This window comes from Lithobates pipiens, unplaced genomic scaffold, assembly GCF_037356315.1.
Source record: "Lithobates pipiens isolate NorthernLeopardFrog02 unplaced genomic scaffold, aLitPip1_a1.2 Scaffold_30, whole genome shotgun sequence".
Lineage (NCBI taxonomy): Eukaryota > Metazoa > Chordata > Amphibia > Anura > Ranidae > Lithobates > Lithobates pipiens.
The window spans coordinates 156,640,089-156,660,015 of NW_027507791.1; positions in this window are offsets into that span (position 1 = coordinate 156,640,089).

The window sequence follows — 19,927 nt, forward strand, 5'->3', positions numbered from 1 at the left end:
TCTTCTGATATGAAAGAAGACATGATTGTATGGATTCAATTCTTAGAACATTTTAATGGAAGAACCATATTGCAGGATGAATTTGTTACTGATAAAAAATTTCGCCTAGCAACAGAAGCAGCTGGTTCAATAGGCTTTGCTGCTATATGGAACCGTCATTGGTGTGCAGAAAGATGGCCTTTACGATAGAAAAATCGGGGTTTATTGAAGAATAGTGTATATTAGAGCTATTCCTTATTGTGGTAGCTATTGAAATATGGGGAGAATATTTTAGTAACCATCGGCTACTTATTTGTATGGGCAGCACAGTGGTGTAGTGGTTAGCACTCTCACCTAGCAGTAAGAAGGGTTGCTGGTTCAAATCTCAACCACGACATTTCCTGCCTGGAGTTTGCATGTTCTCCCTGTGCCTGCATGGGTTTCCTCCAGGTACTCCAAAGACATGCAGGTAGGTTAATTGGCTTTTGCCCAAAATTGACCCTAGTATATGAATGGGGAGTGTTAATTGCTTATCATCCAAATCTCCTCCTGTTACAAAACTGCTAAGATATCTAGTATTAAATAAATGCTTATTGTTCAATATTTGGTTGAAAGCACAATACATCCCAGGTAAGGATAACATGGTAGCGGATGCTCTCTCTCGGTTACAGATGACACGATTTTTCAAGCTGCTCCCAAATGCAGACAAGATAGGTATAGTATGCCCATGCAATCTTTGGGACATAGTGTAATCTATGACAATATAAAAAATTAATTGGCACCAAAGACTTGGTTAGGGTATTCATCAGCCTGTTTTTCATGGATATCTTATTTTAATTCGTTGAATGTACATTGGACAAACTTTGAGGAAAATATGTCTCTTTCTTTCCTTAATGGAGAAAAAAAATGTCATTGTCACATATTAATAAAATAATATGTGGTATCTCATTTTTTTGGAAATTAAATGGTTCTCCTTCTTTGTTGACATATTTTTCCTTATGTCAAGCACTGAAAGGTTATAAAAAATCAAACCTTTCGAGTGATGACAGACAGACGTCCAATTTCATTTGAGTTATTGGAAAAACTTTGTTCCATTACAAAGTCTGAAATGGTCTTCAGTTTGCAGCTGTGACAAGTAGTGAACACTGTGTAGGTATTTTTCTACATCGATCAAAAACTGATCAATTAGGAAAATGCTCATGGATTACGCTTTATAAGTGTAATAATCCAGTAATCTGCCCAGTACAACTATTGAATAAGTATCTGACTATTAGACCAATTGGTCATGAATTGTTATTTGTTCACGAGAACAGTGTTCCATTGACCAGATTCCAATTAACTAGAGTTTTAAAGAAATGTCTGCATGCTCTTCAATTAGACAACCTGCATCTGTCCTGTCATTCCTTTAGAATTGGAGCGGCAACAGAAGTGGCAAAAGTTGGTTTAGATAAGACTAAAACCTAGCGGATTGGCAGATGGAAATCAAATGCATATGCTTCATACGTGATACCTAATGTCTAGTTTTGGATTGCAGGTACCCCAAAAATTGTATGGATCATTGGACACTACTTTGTGTTCTGGGCCAATAAGAAAGCATTGAACAGGGTTTACGGAGAAAATTTGTTTCTGCAATGATGTCAAATCGCACCAAATGAACCAAAGCTGACACATACAACACTGCCTATCCACCAGCTGAATTCATTACCTGCAATTATCCACAGCTGTTAGATATAAAGATTCCACCTTTATCATTTACTTGCAGGTGTGCTGAAGCCTAGGTTTACATTGGAGCGATTTGAAAGATCAAATCGCATAACTATTGGCAGCAATGACACTGTTCCAATCGATGCAACACGGATTTTGTGGCACTGCACAGATTTGAAAAAGTAGTTCCTGCACTACTTTTGGCAATTTCAGGTGCGACTTCAATAGACATTTGTGTATGAAGCCACACAGGTGTGACTTCAATAGACATTTGTGTATGAAGCCACACAGGTGTCGATCAAGTAGCACCTGAAATCGCGCTACTTCAAGTGAAGTAGCACAATTTCAAAGTAGCATCAATGTGAACCAGGGCGAAGAGATTCGTTTTTTGGTGCACAAATACATATAGAAATAAGAAAGATATTGCACTTTCCCAAAACCACCAACCACAAAAACTAAAGAAAGAAAAGAAAAAAAAAACACAACAAAGCTCAATAATATACTTTTATTTTACCAGCAGAAAAAAAAAAAAAAAATGTACATTCATTTACTAGCTTAAAAAAAAAAAAAATGTGGATAGGAAATATGGTACTACATTTAGCAATTGGATTTTAAGGGCCCTACTCATAGGAGCTTACAATCTAAAATTTGACAAACCTTAGAGTGGACACAGCTTTTCTTTCAGTGTATAACGAGCAACACATCAACATTTTTATCTGCAAGATTATAGAAACATACTTAACAGTCATTCTTACAAAGCATTCCAACATAATAATAAAAAAAGACACTTATTCAAAACACCCACCACCAGGCCACAACCCACACATACATACATTGGTGACCATGTTCTGCTGTTAGCTGCATTTCTGTGTACACGATTAAGAAATGAGATCAAAGAGTAGAAGGTCAGCAGATGCTTCCAAACGATATTTGCATGGTCAGAAAGGAACAATACACAACATTGACAGCATGGCCACATAAGCCCACTTTTGATTGAAAAATTGCACAAGAATTTCAGCAAATATCCCTAGTTGGGTATTTGTCAATGGACGTGCGGGCGCTGCAAAAAAAAAAAAAAACCCCCACTGCAGCCCTTTATATAAGGTAGGTTGTATTGCTAGCACAATGACACACGCCCAATAGAAGTACACGCCCACCAGTATCTTTCAATCTGTCTCTTTGTGTATGTCTAAAGTGATTGTACCTACAGATTAAGAACACGTAATACTATTTGCAACTGTGTTAGCCCTTGGCTATATGTGTCAAATCTCCAACTACAGGCCAGAGATCGAAGTCCATTTGCATGCTCATAAACAAAGCAACAGTTTTCTAAGTGTATGTACATGTGCAGTGTAAACCCTACAATTTTAAATGTCCCTGGGCATGATTAGTGCTGACAAGCATTAACATCAGTCCCTGGCTGCAATGAGCTTACAATCTAAAGTCTAAAACTAACTTTCTTACATTAGAGTCTATTTTGACAGGAGACAAATAGGATGCCAGCATGTTTTGGGATTATGGTGAGAAACCCACACAGGGAGAACATATAATCTTCAACATAAGCATTAGCATGTTCAGGAATTGAACCAGCAACCCCAGTGCTGTGAGACAGAACTGCTACCCACTTAGCCAGCAGGCAGCCTCGCATGTGCGCTGCATCTGTGTGCTGTGAACCAGCCCTAAGTCCAGAGCCATGATCAGTGTTACAAGCAATATACAATATATTGGTAAGTACTGTGACACCTGCCTTTAAACACACATGAACTGTAATGGCATCCCAGTATTAGTCCATAGGGGTCAATATTGAGTTGGCCCACCCTTTGCAGTTATAACAGCTTCAACTCTTCTGGGAAGGCGGTCCACAAGGTTTAGAAGTGTGTCTATTGGAATGTTTGACCATTCTTCCAAGTGCATTTGTGAGGTCAGGCACTGATGTTGGATGAGAATGCCTGACCTACAGTCTCCGCTCTAATTCATCCTCAAGGTGTTCTGTTGTGTTGAGGTCAGGACTCTGTCCAGGCCAGTCAAGTTCCTCCACCCCAAAATCACTCATCTATGTCTTTCTGCACCTTGCTTTGTGCACTGGTCCAAATGATTTGGTGGAGGGGGGATTATGGTGTGGGGTTCTTTTTCAGGGATTGGACTTGGCCCCTTAGTTCCAGTGTAGGGAACTCTAAAGGCATCATCATACCAAGACATTTTGGATGATTTGTGGGAACAGTTTGGGGATGGCACCAGTGCACAAAGCAGGATCCATAAAGACATGGATGAGCAAGTTTGGGGTGGAGAAACTTGACTAGTCTGCACAGTGTCCTGACCTCAACCCGTAAGGGCAGGGTCCCAATACGTTTGGCTAAATAGTTAATCTGGTAAGATTCACAATGGTGGTGGAACCCTCTTATGAATGAATGAATGAATGAATGAAATACTTATATAGCGCACAATGCGAACTGAATCGCCTCTGGGACCTGGGACATGAGACAATTGCTCTACATGAAGCAGCACGTTTGGGATTTTAATCTAGACACTCAGGGATGCTAAGCAGAAGTTCTGACCTCTAAGCCACAGAGCCACATGTGGTAACCTCCTACACATAAATACTGCATTTATTTGGACATACAGGTGATGGAATTACATTACTCAAGAGTTATTCTTCTTGCTTTATTCTGTTATATTTGGTGTGTTTTTTTTGTGGGTGAGTGTAGAATAATGATATTACCCTCACATTTTTGGAAATTACATTTTGATTTCTGATGTTGGTACACATATCACATTTTTTGGGCTAAAATTATGAATATTTGGAAATAATAAAAAGCACAAAAAATTGTGATTCATTTTAAAATTTGTATTAGCAATGGTATTGTTTTTGCTTTGTAAAGTCACCTGTGTGAGTTTGGGTAAAAAATGTTGTGAGATGGAGAGTAACAAGTGAAAGTGACAAAGAAAAATATATTTACCAAAACATTCCTCATTCTAGCATTCTTAAAAACAACATATGTTATGTAATAGCAGCAATGTTGCAAAGGAAAATGTATTTCAGAGAAAGATACATTTCATCTCAGCATTAAAAAGTTTTTTTTGTGAAAGTTACAATTGTTCCATTAGAATCAATGGCTAAAACTTGCATTGGACTGTAATAGAGCAGATTTTCCAAAAACTGCTCTCTAATTAGCTCTCATTTTGGTATTTAAAAAAAAAAAAATTATTAGGGAAAAGGGGAAGGGGGAAAGAGAGGAACCTTCACACAAAAGACCTCAAGGAAAAGTGTTGGTTCTATTGGACTTTTTAGGCAAAAGAAAAAATTATAAAAAGCAATATATTCAAAAGTATTATTTATTGTTTAAAAAAAAAAAATACAATTTTGAATAAAAACAGAAAAAGAAGGGATTTGTAAATACAAATCAAGTCTCGCTTGATATCCTGTCGAGATTAATACAATCTACACATAATTCATATTAATGAATTATATCCATACAGTTTTTCCAGCTGCCACTTTCCTTGACTGTAAGATTCAGATTGTGCTGATCAGTATTTCTATTACAGTATATAGTATAGTGATTCTCCAGAGTCCTTGAGAGGAGGTTGGATGGATTTCTCTGGTCAAATGGACTTCTCTTGTCTCTGTGCATCGTATGCTCTGGTTAAAATATCCCTGAAAATGGGTGGCTGAGTCATGTAGGGAACGGGAGTGTCTGTCCCAAACACAACATCTGTCTTTACTCCCCTGAAAGAACCGGGATTTGTGTGTTTACACATACACACACACACATCCCCGTTCTCATTTTGTAACAAGCAATCGCCTAGCCGGAGATCATCATGCCCACTGGGCACTTGCATCAGCTCCGGGGACACGCTTCGGTTGCGCACGCCGCTGGAGGCATCTAAAAGAGCCACGACAGTTCGTGCAGGGGAGCCAACCTGCCACAGTATAACTGCGGCGACTGGTCCGGAAGCGGTTAAAGGCTGTTCATCTACATGCTACACGTTTAGTCCCAGAAGCCAAGGGCTGTTAGTGAGGCTGGCTGGCCGGCTCGCATTTATGCTGACTTTATATTCGTTATTGTAACTGTCCATTTGACTTTTATACCTAATAAATTTATTAAGTTTTTTTTTACGCTATGCAAGTTCTCATTTACTCATCTACCCTTTTGGAGCTGGGAAATTCTCTTGGTGTCAGTCAGCTATTAAGTTGTGGTGTTTCATCTGTGGACCACTCCATTGAGGCTGAAGAATCCCTTGTGTGCCATAATTATCCCGGGCTGGGGTTACAGCCCCCTGTAGTAAGGGACAACCTTGTTCTGGTAAGTGGCCGTGTGTTTCTCTTGGTGGAGTTTCTTCACATGTCAGTTTGTGTGGAAGTTTGGGTGCTCCACCGTTATTAAAGATTCACGGATTTTCATGAGGACAATTTTTTATCAGTTTATCCCATTAATTCACGTGATCACCATTATGTGTGCACTTTTCTTTTAGTCACATGCTTATATTAAGTTTATGATATATGTTTTCCTTGATCACTATATAACATATATCTCACCATTCAGTATTGATAATTTATTCATTGTATTGATAATCTATTCATTGTCATTATTTATAATTATTTTCAGCACTTTTACCATTTTTGATCAAATTAAAGAGGGATTCCACCTACAAAAAAAATATTAAAAGCCAGCAGCTATAAATGCTACAGCTGGTGACTTTTAATAAATAGACACTCACCTGTCCCAGGGTCCAGCGATGTCGGCAGCCGAGACCGATCGATTGATCGAGTCTCGGCTGCTACCGCCGCCATGACTAGAGGGGAGACGGATGTTGGAGTAATTGAGAATGAGGATTGGGACAACATTTTGGAGGATGTGAAAAGAGTTTCCCCCAAACTGTCAGACCGCTTCACACAGTTGTATATTATACATAGGACGTATCTGACTCCTCAGAGGATAGCGTGTTACAAACCCATGTACAACCCAGGGTGCCGCCTATATGACCACACCCCAGGCTCCTTCTATCACCTCATATGGTCCTGTCCAACTATACAAGCATACTGGATACAGGTGGTTAATTTCCCGCTGGACCAGATAGGCTCTCCTGCCAGTGGCGTAACTAGAATCTTCAGGGCCCCGATGCAGGAAACCATGGCGGGCCCCCCCCGACCTCCGGACAGGGCTCTTTTCTCCGAGCCCGATGGTGGAACACCAGGGCCCAGTCCCAAGTGGGTGGCTGCATATAAAGGAACCGATTTAGAAAACATCAATTACAGCCACTGTGCCCATCAAATGCCACCACTGTACCATCTAATGCCACCACTGTACCATCAAATGTCACTACTGTGCCCATCAAACTCTGCCGTTGTGCCCATAAAATGCCACCGCTGTGCCCATCAAATGCTGCCAGTGTACCCATCAAATGCTGCCACTGTGCCCATCAAATGCTGCTACTGTGCACATCAAATGCTGTTGGTGTGCCCATCAAATGCTGCCACTGTGAATCCCCTCCGCCCGCTTACTGTCTGCCCGCCACTTACCCTGTCTTGGTGGGGCAGCGGGTAACGGCCATGAACGGGATCCTCCATGCAGCTACTGCCATCCTCATCTCCCGTCCTCTCCTCCTGATGGGCGTCCAATCGCTGTGTCTATTATTTCAGCCAATCGGGTGAAACCTGCACACCTGATTGGTGGAGAGGCGGTTCAGTGTTAGGAAAGTGAATATTAATTCACTTTTCTAACACACCTGGGTAGACTGTGAGCGTCAAGAATGGCGCTCGCAGTTCACCTATTTTGAAGCCTATTATAGCCCATGGCTCTAATCAAGTGCTGCAAAAACACCCCCCGCCGCTGTAATTCAGGCACCCGGCACCCCAAAAGGGACCAGACACCTAAATATGGGGGTGGCAGCGGTGGCCATGGATAGATTCATGCTATGCTATGCATGAATCTATCCATTGGTCATAGAGGGGGTGGAACCTGTGCACCCTTTTGGATGCACCACCACTTATAAACACATGCACACACACATGCATACATACACATACATATATGAACACACACACACACACACACACACATAAATACATGCATGCTCTCTCACACACACACACATACAAGCATGCTCACACACACACATACAAGCAGGCTCACACACACTCACACACACACAAGCATGCTCACACGCACACATACAAGCATGCTCACACACACACACAAGCATGCTCACACACACACACATACATTAATGCTCACACACATATATGCATGCTCACACACATACAAGCATGCTCACACACACACACATACATTAATGCTCACACACATACATGCATGCTCACACACACACATACATGCATGCTCACACACACACACACACACATACATACAAGCATGCTCACACACACGCACACACATACATGCATGCACACACACACACATACAAGCATGCTCACGCACACACATACAAGCATGCTCGCACACACACACACATACAAGCATGCTCACACACACATACATGCATGCTCACACACATACATGCATGCTCCCACACACGCACACACATACATGCATGCTCACACACACACACATACAAGCATGCTCACACACGCACATACAAGCATGCTCACACACACACACACACAAGCATGCTCACACACACACACACATACAAGCATGCTCACACACACATGCACATACAAGCATGCTCACACACACACACAAGCATGCTCACGCACACACAAGCATGCTCACACACACACAAGCATGCACACACACACGCACACACAAGCATGCTCACACACATGCATATACAAGCATGCTCACACACATGCACATACAAGCATGCTCACACACACAAGCATGCACACACACACGCACACACACACACGCACACACAAGCATGCACATACAAGCATGCTCACACACACAAGCATGCACACACACACGCACACACACACACGCACACACAAGCATGCACACACACACGCACACACAAGCATGCTCACACACACGCACATACAAGCATGCTCACACACATGCACATACAAGCATGCTCACACACATGCACATACAAGCATGTACACACACACACACACACACACACACACACACACACACACACATACAAGCATGCTCACACACACACACATACAAGAATGTTCACACACACACACATACAAGCATGTTCACTCATACAAGCATCCTCACACACACACAGACAAACACAAATACAGTAGATAGTCTTATTAACCACTTTCAGACCGGACCATTTTGCTGGTAAATGACCAGAGGTCTTTTTACACTTTGGCACTGCGCTGCTTTAACTGGTAATTGCGCGGTCATGCAATGTTGTACCCAAACAAAATTTGCGTCCTTTTCTTCCCACAAATAGAGCTTTCTTTTGATGGTATTTGATTGCCTCTGCGATTTTTATTTTTTGCGATATAAACGTAAAAAGACCGCAAATTTTGAAAAAAAATGATATTTTCTACTTTTTGTTATTAGAAAAATCCAATAAACTCAATTTTAGTCATACATTTAGGCCAAAATGTATTCAGCCACATGTCTTTGGTAAAAAAAAAGTCAATAATTGTATATTTATTGGTTTGCGCAAAAGTTGTCACATCTACAAACTAAGGTACGTTTTCTGCAATTTACGCAGCTTTTAGTTTACGACTGCCTATCTCATTTCTTGAGGTGCTAAAATGGCAGGGCAGTACAAAACCCCCCCAAATGACCCCATTTTGGAAAGTAGACCCCCTAAGGAAATTGATAAGAGGCATGTTGAGCCCATTGAATATTTTATTTTTTTGCCTCAAGCGATTGAATAATGACAAAAAAAAAAATTTTTTTTTTTTTTTACACAAAGTTGTCACTAAATGATATATTGCTCACACATGCTATGGGCGTATGTGAAATAACACCCCAAAATAAATTCTGCTGCTTCTCCTGAGTACGGGGATACCACATATGTGGGACTTTTTGGGAGCCTAGCCGCGTACGGGGCCCCGAAAACCAAGCACCGCCTTCAGGCTTTCTAAGGGCGTACATTTTTGAGTTCACTTCTCACTACCTATTACAGTTTTGAAGGCCATAAAATGCCAAGATGGCACAAAACCCCCACAAATGACCCCATTTTAGAAAGTAGACACCCCAAGCTATTTGCTGAGAGGCATGTTGAGTTCATGGAATATTTTATATTTTGCCACAAGTTGCGGGAAAATTACAAACTTTTTTTTTTTTTTTTTTTTTTCACAAAGTTGTCACTAAATGATATATTGCTCACACATGCCATGGGCATATGTGAAATGACACCCCAAAATAAATTCTGCTGCTTCTCCTGAGTACGGGGATACCACATATGTGGGACTTTTTGGGAGCCTAGCCGCGTACGGGGCCCCGAAAACCAAGCACCGCCTTCAGGCTTTCTAAGGGCGTAAATTTTTGAGTTCACTTCTCACTACCTATTACAGTTTTGAAGGCCATAAAATGCCAAGATGGCACAAAACCCCCACAAATGACCCCATTTTAGAAAGTAGACACCCCAAGCTATTTGCTGAGAGGCATGTTGAGTCCATGGAATATTTTATATTTTGCCACAAGTTGCGGGAAAATTACAAACTTTTTTTTTTTTTTTTTTTTTCACAAAGTTGTCACTAAATGATATATTGCTCACGCATGCCATGGGCATATGTGAAATGACACCCCAAAATAAATTCTGCTGCTTCTCCTGAGTACGGGGATACCACATATGTGGGACTTTTTGGGAGCCTAGCCGCGTACGGGGCCCCGAAAACCAAGCACCGCCTTCAGGCTTTCTAAGGGCGTTACAGTTTTGAAGGCCATAAAATGCCAAGATGGCACAAACCCCCCCCAAATGACCCCATTTTGGAAAGTAGACACCCCTAAATTTAGGGGTACACTAGTGAGACTAGGTAATAAATGGCGGGTGCCCTGAAACTATAAAAAAATAACTAACCAACCAGCGTCACCTGTAACAGTTATATGGTGATCACTGGTGAAAGGGTTAACTAGGGGGCAATCAGGGGGCTTTATGCGGTAGTATATGGGGGTCCCTGGCGCTATAAAAAGCTGCGGCGAACCTAAATACCTACCTGCCTAACTAGCGTCACCTGTGACACTAATACAGCGATCAGAAAAACGATCGCTTATTAGGCTGGGTTCACACTGGAGCGATGCGGGAACGCCACGAATGCGCGGCGGGTTCCCGCATCGCATGCCTCCCGGCGGCAGTTCACACTGCCCTATGCGAACTGCTGGGAGTGTCAGTGAAATGTTACTGACACCCCCAGATCAGTTCGCATATCGCAGTGCGATCTGCAAACTCGGATCGCATGGTGTGAACACCCATGCGATCCGATTCTGCTGCGGGCCAAAAAAAGGGTCCCGTGCGAATTTGCGGCGGGTGCGGCGGGTGTGGCGGGTGCGGCGGGTGCGGCGAATGGCTGAACTCGAATCGCACAGAGATCGGATGTGATTTGCACTGCAGTGCGGTGCGAATCACATCCGTTCTCATAAACCGCTGCAATGTGAACCCAGCCTTAGTGACACTGGCGACGGGGGGTGATCACGGGGTTAAACCTTTATTGGGGGGGTTAGGGGGGTACCTTAGAACTAAAGGGGGCTAACCCTAACTGCCCTAACAGTTATTAGTCACAAATGACACCCGCCGGGTGATCAGGGGGTTAAACCTTTATTAGGTAATAAATGGCGGGTGCCCTGAAACTATAAAAAATAACTAACCAACCAGCGTCACCTGTAACAGTTATATGGTGATCACTGGTGAAAGGGTTAACTAGGGGGCAATCAGGGGGCTTTATGCGGTAGTATATGGGGGTCCCTGGCGCTATAAAAAGCTGCGGCGAACCTAAATACCTACCTGCCTAACTAGCGTCACCTGTGACACTAATACGGCGATCAGAAAAATGATCGCTTATTAGGCTGGGTTCACACTGGAGCGATGCGGAAACGCCGCAAATCCGCGGCGGGTTCCCGCATCGCATGCCTCCCGGCGGCAGTTCACACTGCCCTATGCGAACTGCTGGGAGTGTCAGTGAAATGTTACTGACACCCCCAGATCAGTTCGCATATCGCAGTGCGATCTGCAAACTCGGATCGCATGGTGTGAACACCCATGCGATCCGATTCTGCTGCGGGCCAAAAAAAGGGTCCCGTGCGAATTTGCGGTGGGTGCGGCGGGTGTGGCGGGTGCGGCGGGTGCGGCGAATGGCTGAACTCGAATCGCACAGAGATCGGATGTGATTTGCACTGCAGTGCGGTGCGAATCACATTCGTTCTCATAAACCGCTGCAATGTGAACCCAGCCTTAGTGACACTGGCGACGGGGGGTGATCACGGGGTTAAACCTTTATTGGGGGGGTTAGGGGGGTACATTAGAACTAAAGGGGGCTAACTCTAACTGCCCTAACAGTTATTACAGTCACAAATGACACCAATGCAAAAAAAAAAAAAAAAAATGACATTGGTGTCACTGTGACTGGGGGGCAGGGGTAATTGGGGGGGTGATCGGGGGGTAAAGGGGGGGTGTGAGTGTGCCTGGCATGTTCTACTGTGTGTGTAGAGTGTTGGTGCAACTCACCGATCCGCTCTCCTCCGTGTCGGAACGAAAAATACCGACACGGAGGAGAGAATACATCACTTCCTCTCCTGTGTTTACATTACAGGAGAGGAAGTGATGTCACGGGGGATTCCTATTCGTCGGGAGCGATCGCGAGGGGGTGGCCATGAACGAATGGCCGTCCCCTCGTCCGGGATCGCTCCCGCACGAATACCGACCGCCGCAGGCACCGGGCGGGGGCCCGATCGGGCCCCCGACCCGCGGGAGGCAAGGGACGTACATGTACGCCAATATGCCTGCCCGTGCCATGCTATCGACGTACATCGTCGTGCGGCGGTCGGCAACTGGTTAAAAAAAACAGCAGACATTTACCTTGGCTCTTCCTGCCGGGTACTGCACTCTAGGGGGAGACAAAGAGCACACACTGCTTTCACTAAGCCTAATGTGAGGAGCTCCCGCACAGTGCCGATTACAGTTCGGCTGATGATCGTGAGCTTCTCTCAGCCTTCCCTCCTATCGAAGAGTACAGGGGGCCCTCGGGCCCCCTGCAGCAAGGGGCCCGGTCGCCATGGCGATCTTGGCGACCCCTATAATTCCGCCACTGTCTCCTGCTACCCTAGACCCAAAGATGTGCCTGCTCGGTCTGCTACCGGATGTAGATGCAGACAAACCCCTCTGTACCTTTCTACATGAGACACTATTCATGGTGAGAAAAGTAGTGGCTCGCAATTGGATGCAGGCCCTGCCCCCTACAATCCAGTGCTGGAAAAAAGAGATTACGACACTCTTCCATATAAGAAGCTGATCTATGTACATAGAGGGTGCCCACTTAAGTATGAGAAGGTTTGGAGCAGATGGTTAGCAGACGGTGAAACGTGTACTTGATATGTTCATCCCCCCCCCCCCTTTTTTTTTCTCCCTAATCTCTCTCCTTTTCTTTATTAAATACTGGTTACACCCCCCATGGATATTTTGCATTATGTCACACAGATATTTCAATGTGTTTATGTATGTACTACTGTTTTAGCCATACTAGCTTATATCGATTTAAGTACCATGCATATATTTTTCAATAAAGTTGGTTTTCCAATTAAGAAAAAAAAATGTATCCAGGCTAGACTATCCAATTACCTCTCAGGGGTTTAGGAAGGATTTTTTTCCCCTGCTGTAGCAAATTGGATCATGCTGCTCTTCTTTTTTTTTTGCCTTCCTCTGGATCAACTGTGGGTATAGGATTCCGTATATGGGTTAGGTTATTGGTTGAAGTAGATGGACTTGTTTCTTTTTGTAGCCTGACTAACTATGTAACTATGTTTTCCATGACACAATACAGCGTGTACTGCAGAGGAATGGCATACATGGGTGATGTCCATAAAGGAAACCTCTTCTAAAGCCCATGCACAAAAAAAGCCTGCCTAGAATTTGCCAGGGCCCACACTGGTAAAGAAGAAGACTGGAACTCTGTACTCTGGAGTGATGAGACTATGATAAGATAATGATGATGATGATGATGATATCCTAAAATACCAGGACAGTAAAAATGACCCAGAGGTATTTAGTGAGGCTCTGTTCACATCTATGCGGGTAGCTGCTGGTAAGGGAATCACAGCTATTCCTACATCCGCAACCACCTGCAGTGAAAACAAGCTGTTGTGAAAAACCACTCGGGGCTGCCATTTATCCTGTAAAATGTAAAAATGCAGTGCATTTGCAGGTACAGGTACCCTGTTGCACCTTTTTCTGTGGGAAACACAGACACGGGAGACCATTCAAATTAAAACGTGACCTTCACACTTGCATAGGTGGAAACCTAGCCTTAGAGGCATGGGGAATTTTTTGAAGTTGTAATTTTTTCCCACAATTTTTTGGAAAATGAAAACATGAAACAATATGTGGGTTTTTTTTCCACAAAATTATAATTTTAACAACTTATTTCCCACACACTGCATAAGCATACTTGCAATTACAATCCAAAACATGTTGCACACTTGCATTGGTCCCTGCCCTCAAGGTGCCCACAATCTAAGGTCCCCATTCATATATTAGGGATGATTTTGAACAGAAGCCAATTAACATACCTGCATGTCTTTGGAGTGTGGGAGGAAACCAGGGTAACTGGAGGAAACACACACAGGAACAGGGAGAACATGCAAACTCCAGGCAGGTAGTGTTGTGGTTGGGATTTGAACCAGTGGCCCTTCTTACTGCTAGGTAAGAGTGCTAACCACTACACCACTGTGCTGCCCGTATGAATAAGTAGCCGATGGTTACTAACATTTTCTCCCCATATTTCAATAGCTACCACAATAAGGAATAGTTCTAATATAGACCCTTTTTACTGCTAGGTGAGAGTGCTAACCACTACACCACTGTGCCACCATGTGTGCGATTTTTTCACAGCCTAGCCACATAGAGGGACCCGAATAGAAATAGCACCTATGGGCTTTCAAGGAGCATAAAATATGCAAAAATTACACATCTAATTTCCTGACCACCTAGTAAACTTTTTAAGGACCTGGAGCACCAGGGCAATAGAAACACCTACAAAATGACCACGTTTTGGAAAGCAAACACCCCAATGTATGTTCTATGAAGCATGATGAGTCTTGAACATGTCCTTTTTTTGCACACAAGTTTTCGAAAAAAGGAGAAAGAAAATGAAAACATATTTGTTTTAAACAAAGTTGTCAGCTTAGAAGATATTTCCAACACATGATATGGACATACTAGAAAATACACCCAAAATACATTCTGCTACTCCTCCTGAGTATGGCCATACCACATGAGACGTTTTCACAGCCTAGCAACATAAAGAGGCCCAATATCCAAGGAACAGCTTCCAGCATTATAAGGGCACATGTAAATAACACATCTAATTTCTTGTCTACCCATCACATTTTTGGAAGCCCTGGAGCACCCAGACAGTGTAAACACTAACAAAATGACCACATTTTGGAAAGCAAACACCCCAATGTATTTTGTTTCCTATAAGCTTTTGAGAAATGTGGATTTTTTTATTTTTTTTTTACACAAAGATGTCAAGTTCTAAGATATAATTACACCTCGGAGCCCATTCTCCTACTCCTCACAAGTATGGCAATACCACATGTAGTATGGACCCTTATTCTTTGTGACAGACATGACACCCCACTACTAATACTTGGCCTGTGACACAGTGACAGATGTTGATGGTCCACTGGGTACACCCACAGATGTTGAAGGTCCACTAGGGACATCGACAAATGTTGATGATCCACTGGGACATCGACAGATGTGGAAGGTACACTAGGGACATTGACAAATGTTGATGGTCCACTGCTGACACCAACAGATGTTTACAGCCCTCTAGTGACACTGAAAAATGTTGATGTTGCAATGGAACACTGACAGATGTTTATGTTGCAATGGGACACTATTGCAGATGTTGATGTGCACTAGTATACTGTGACAGGTGTTGATGTGCACTGATACACTGTGATGTTGATGGTACACTGGTACAGATGATGATGTACACTTGGACACTGTGAAAGATGAGGCTTGATGTAATGTTTACAGATGGCTGCCGATGTGGGATCTGCATGTAGCTGCACAGTAAAATCAGCAGCTACACACAGATCCTTGACAGGCTGCTGCTTTCCACTTTCTCTCTTCTCACTGAGTTATCTGTGTGAGAAGAGGTAAAGCTGTTACAGAGGCACGTGCTTCTGTTTAAATTGTGTGATGGCTGTCATACATGACACAGGAGGGCCCATGTCATGATCTGTAATGTGCTGTGTCTGAGGGGCACCGTAGTCACAGAGAGCTCCCTTTGCCCTACTTGGGGGTGGTTCGGTTCTGGGAGGACATCCATAGATGTCCTCCCAGAACTGGAGAGCCTCACTGTAGGCATCTTTTGGCTATAGCATAGTCTGGAAGCAGTTAAATTTAAAACATCTATACTATGTTGATTCTCCTTCTTCGTCCTGCATATGAGACCATTTTGAGTTTATATACTCACTTGTGAATAATTCAAGAGCCATATATCCATCTGTGAGCATTTGTAGATAATACAAGGGAGAGAGCTATCCATCCATCTGTGAGCAATTCAAGCTATATGTTAATCACTTCTGTTGTTTTTGAGGGTCACTCCTAGTGTGTGTGGTCTTCTGTCCACTTAAGCTGACCATAGATGGATCAAATCGGATATCTGCTGAATTGGCCGAGATTCGATCCATGTATGGGCAGGTAATCAAGTCAACCACGACAGGTTCTCCAGCTGGCAGAACTCTCACTTCTGATTGGACAGCAAACCACAATCCCAACCCTCTTGCTTCTGGATAGGCCCTCAGACAGCCTAGCAGCCAGATGTGCCCGGGATAGGCCCAAACTCCAGCCTAGCAGCTTGGGCATCACAACACACATCCATCCAGACAGCTGTCCAGGTGGCACAGAACCACGATCAGCTGACCTCACCCAAATAAATAGGCTCTCCCAGCAGTCCAAGGAACCCAAGAATATACCTGTCCACTGGCTGAGATACCCTATCTATTCCTAACCTATCCTTGCAATGCCCTTTTCTTATCTAATGTCACCAGATTCCTGGTTATATAGTGACAGAAGAGAGAAGTGCAGCAATTCCAGACTTAGGGTAAACTAAATTGATCCCTAACAATTGGCCAAGGCCAATACACCTGGCAGGTAAATTTAGGAACAACACTGCCTAGACATCAGAGTGCTACAGTAATATTATTACTAATATTATATCTGGTATAGTGAGTGCTACCAAGGTTGAAGGTTATGCACAATGTGTCACATGAATACAGTACAATAATGAAGCAACAGCTCCCGGATGAATACCGATATGACAGATGTGAGTAAGTTGCTCATCAAGAAGCTCACAATAGAGATCTGGAGGCAACACTGAAAGGAACAGACAACCTTGAAAGCAGCTGTCTACTGCAGGTGGTTAATGGTGTTTATTTGGAGGGTGAAGGGGTAAGTCAGGATTATCAGGTAGGAAAATGGGTAGCGTAGTTAACCTCCCTGGCAGTATTCCCGAGTCTGGCTCGGGGTGGAATTTCAGAACCAAAAGTGGTAACCCCAAGCCAGACTCGGGATCGCTTTGCAGGATCCAGGAAGAGCTTACTTACCTTTTCCCCTGGATCCCACGATTTCTCCCCGCAGTGTGAGCGGCTCGTCCTCCACTCGATTCATTGCAGAGCCAGGCTCCGTTCCCTGCGAGTGGTGCGATGCACGGGGATGGAGAACGGCACCAAATTCAAAAAGTGAAACACACACAATACATACCGTACACTGTAATCTTACAGATTACATTGCTTTACGAAATTATTTCACATCCCTTTTGTCCCTAGTGTTTTGTCCACTGCCCTGCATGTAGTTTTATATTATAAATACTGTTCTTTCTGCCTGGAAACTGGAGATTGTCCATAGCAACCAAAACTGTCCCTTTACATCAAAAGTGGTTTCAGACAAGCTAGAAAACAGCGATAATAAATTAGAATCACTTGCAAAATTGAGAGATAGTGATTTGTGGGGATATCCATCATCAAACACTGAAAGAAATGACAGTGACAATTCTGCAACTGAGCAAATTTCCGTGTTTTTGATTTGATTACATTATTGAATATTTTTTATTATTATTATATTATTATTTGGTATAATTATTTATAGTTATTTATTATATTATAATTTATGATTTAATTTTTCAAACTTTATCATACCCGGGATGTCTACTAGATTCTGGTTTGGACAGATGAGTTATTCCTAAGAATTAAGGGCTTACAATATAAAACGCCAAATTTCCATGCAAAATAATGGTACCTCTTTAAGCACCAAAATCTGAAATAATCATACCGCCAGGGAGGTTAAAAGAAGTGGGACTAATAGAATAGGAGGGCCTGTCCTGTTTTAGATCATCCAGACAAATTTGCCAAATTGGTTGAAGATATTGAGATGGCAAACTCAGAGGTGGCAGACCTGGATGTCACTGCTACCCCTGATGCCACGTACACACGATCGGAATTCTTGTCGGAAAAAGCTCTGATGGTTTTCCCAACGGAATTCCAATGGAATTCCGCTATAGCTGTCTTGCCTATACACGGTCACACCAAATTTAGATAATTTAGAACTCGGTTGTCGTACAACACGTATGACGGGACTAGAAAAAGGATGTTCAATAGCCAGTAGCCAATAGCTTCCGTCTCGTAGTTGAATCGGAGCATACATGATTTTTGGCGTGATGGAATTGCATACACACGATTGTAATTTCCGATAGAAAGTTTTTTGTTGGGAAAATTGAGAACATGCTATACATTTTTGCCTGGCGGAAATTCGGACAGCTAAATTCTGATGGAGCATACACACGGTGGCATTTTCCGATGAAAAGCTCTCATCTGTCTTTTTCTGGCCAGAATTCCAATCGTGTGTACGTGACATAACAGCTGGTAGTGAAGAAAGGTTAATACAATTTGTGGTAATTGGAGATTTTATAATCAGAGGAACGAATTTGTCTTTAGGATCGTCTCATCAAATGGTTTGCTGCCAGGGTTCAGCATGTTGTGACAAATGACAGAATATATGAAAGAAGGAGGATCCTTAAGAATCCATTTAAAGAATTAGGCTGCAAGTTGAAGGGAAGGACTTCCAAGCATATATTTTCTGAAATTTTTCTGTGCTATGTGCAACACAAGAAAGGCAGCAGGAGCTTAGAGAACTGAATACATAGGTAAATACCCGGTGTTAGAGGGAAGGATTTGCGTTTCTAGGCACTCGGCTTACTTTGGGGTACAACCTAAATGCTAAAAATGGTTTGCACATAAATAGATGAGGGTCTGCTGTGCTAAGGGATTGGTTATGGAAAGGCTGGAGGTGTATTTAATTTATGTTTGGAGGGAGGGATAATTATAACATAATGGGGCAGACAAGTCACACAGGAGCCAGGCACTGAAATAATAAAAATAGGTCCACTGTCCCTTTAAATGATAATGATAACACAATAAACAAAAAATTGAAAACCTCAATAAGGTGCTTGATCATAAACCTCAAGAATTCATGAAAAAAGAAAAAGTGCTTGTGCAAAAAATAAACCACAAAGATATGACTAGTGTAGTCTGAATGTTCCCCTTATATTATTCCTTACCCATACCTTCCCCTATTAGAAACGAGACCACACCATAGGTTGGAGTAAACTGGCCACAACAGCCTTTATTAAACACAACTCAAAATTCACTCCAATAACTTGTAAATATGAAAATATCTAAATATATATAGATATATAAATATAAATAACTTTATTACCATTAAACCACATTAAATAACATTAACTGCTAGTGATGGCCGAACGGTTCGCCCGGCGGTCGTTTCGCGGCGAATTTCCGACATTCGCGGTCCGCACGTTCGAACGCCTTTTTCCGTCGTTCGCCGCGGCGGACTTACGTGTTTAATGTATACAAGAACTTTAACCTTTGGTGACACGTTTATCATGTGATACAGGACAGCCAATTGAGACATGACAGCACATGGACACTTGTACATTCCCCCTAACCTATAAATACACCCGATCCGGTGGCCATTTTACATTCTTTCTTCTGTTACGATAGGGACAGGTTCCTGTGTGGAGTAGGGAGAGATAAACCACTAGCTATTTGGTACACAAAAGTTCTTTTCA